Raw genomic sequence first — 2,316 nt, forward strand, 5'->3', positions numbered from 1 at the left:
GTCCGCGAAATTATTGCTTAAAAAAAAAAAGATTTCAAAAAATGTTTTTTTTTTTTTTTTTTCACATTTATGTTAAAAAATAAATCATGATTCTATCCATTTTGAATAGCTTGAATACAAGATTACTATGCAATTGACAGATTGTATTGGTTCTCAGTTAATAAGTAGTATGTTTAGAAATGGTAGTTGTAAGGCCCACCCTGCTCGCTGTAACTTGTACATGTTAAATAAACTAGACCAGGTCAACCTGGTTGTGCCAGACCCCCTGTCTGTCATCATCATTTATGACATCATACCTTTTGTAGGTCTGTCATCATCATTTATGACATCATACCTTTTGTAGGCATGTCATCATCATGTCATCATCATATATACCCTTTATATAGAAAACCAGGACAGACAGACAGACCGACATTTGCTTATGTAGGCCTACCCATTTCATGGGTCTGGCAAAAAATATGTCGTAGCCCCGACCCCCTACCCTACGAGGTGGTAGGGGGTCCCTGCTCCATCTCCCCATCAGTTTGGGGGTCCCCGGCCTGAAAACGTTGAAGACCCCTGCCTTAGACAGGATCTTGCAAAGCTGTTGTTTTCATAATTTTACACAGCTGTGCAAATTCTGACCCAGCAGTGCTGAACTATTGAGCTCAATCACCTGTATTTCCAACCCCTGTGTATTCAGACAGTATATCACACATTAATCCAATTCAAAGCTAACACTTGGAACAGAAATGAGTCGCTGGTGTATTCACATACTTCAGCAGAGCTGATCCAGTGGTGCTCAACCTTTTCTGGACCAGGGCTCACTTGAAAAGCTTGAAAGCGTTTGCAGGCCACCCATTTGACCACTTAATAGGGCAGCCGAAAGTGGTGTAGACAACTCCCACACATATCTGAAATAGCAGAAAGTGGAGTTCACAATCTTTCACTAGCAGGCCAACAAAAGCCACCCATGTGTCAGAGATATCCAAAACAGTTCCCCCTGCACCTGGCAGTCTCAGATTTTGTTAAATTATCCAGCGATATCTGTGGGAAATATTCATCTCCTATTCCTAGGTAGTGTGGGCCTTTTTCAGCCAGAATGGATTACAACAAACCAAACCTTTCTGCTTAGCCATGCACCTTACTGTTGAGTGAAGAGGGATATGTGTACAGAGAGACAACATATTCTCACCTTCAAAAAGAATGTGCTGTCCATTTAAGTAGGGACTTTGATGTCCCAGATAGGATCATGCTGCTATGAAGTTAACAGCCTTCACCATTGCCATAACCTAGCGAAGATTTTAATGCAGGGAGATTTTGTGGTGTAGTTTTATCATTTTGATTGGCACTGCCAAAATATTCACGATGTCAAGTCCTCACTCCTAAAGACCTTGGCTACCTTCTTTATGTTTTGTTGAGCCTTATAGAAGCAATGCATCCTGGTGTCAGTATATCCTTGAGGCAATATCATATCTTCCCAATCTGTAAGTAACAGTCAAGGTCCTAAGTTGCCTACAAATGAAAAGACCGAATTATATATATAACATGTTGAACAAGTGGAGTACACAGTATCGATGACCGCCTGTGATAGATGTGTCAACTTACAGTAGGTCACCCAGTTATAACGTGATTGTTCTCATCTTCATTTCTATTAATTAGAAAAAAGCCCCCTGAGGGGGGCTGGCCCCTTTCCTATGCGAAAGTCCCCTGTACCCAGAGATGGATACAGTCCAGTGGGCAGCTAAGCAATACAAATTTAGGATAGCTCAACATTAAATATGCAGTTTTTTCCAAAATGCAAAATAGTGTAAATGGCAATCCATCCATCCATCCACATCCATCCATCCATCCATCCATATCTATCCATCCATCCATCCATCCATCCATCCATCCACATCCATCCATCCACATCCATCCATCCATCCATCCACATCCATCCATCCATCCATCCATCCATCCATCCACATCCATCCATCCACATCCATCCATCCATCCATCCACATCCATCCATCCACCCATCCATCCATCCACATCCATCCATCCATCCACATCCATCCATCCACATCCATCCATCCATCCACATCCATCCATCCATCCACATCCATCCATCCACATCCATCCATCCATCCATCCATCCATCCATCCATCCATCCACATCCATCCATCCATCCATCCATCCATCCACATCCATCCATCCACATCCATCCATCCATCCATCCATCCATCCATCCATCCACATCCATCCATCCATCCATCCATCCACATCCATCCATCCACATCCATCCATCCATCCACATCCATCCATCCACATCCATCCATCCATCCATCCACATC

This window comes from Nannobrachium achirus (genome assembly GCF_963921795.1).
Source record: "Nannobrachium achirus genome assembly, chromosome: 11".
Lineage (NCBI taxonomy): Eukaryota > Metazoa > Chordata > Actinopteri > Myctophiformes > Myctophidae > Nannobrachium > Nannobrachium achirus.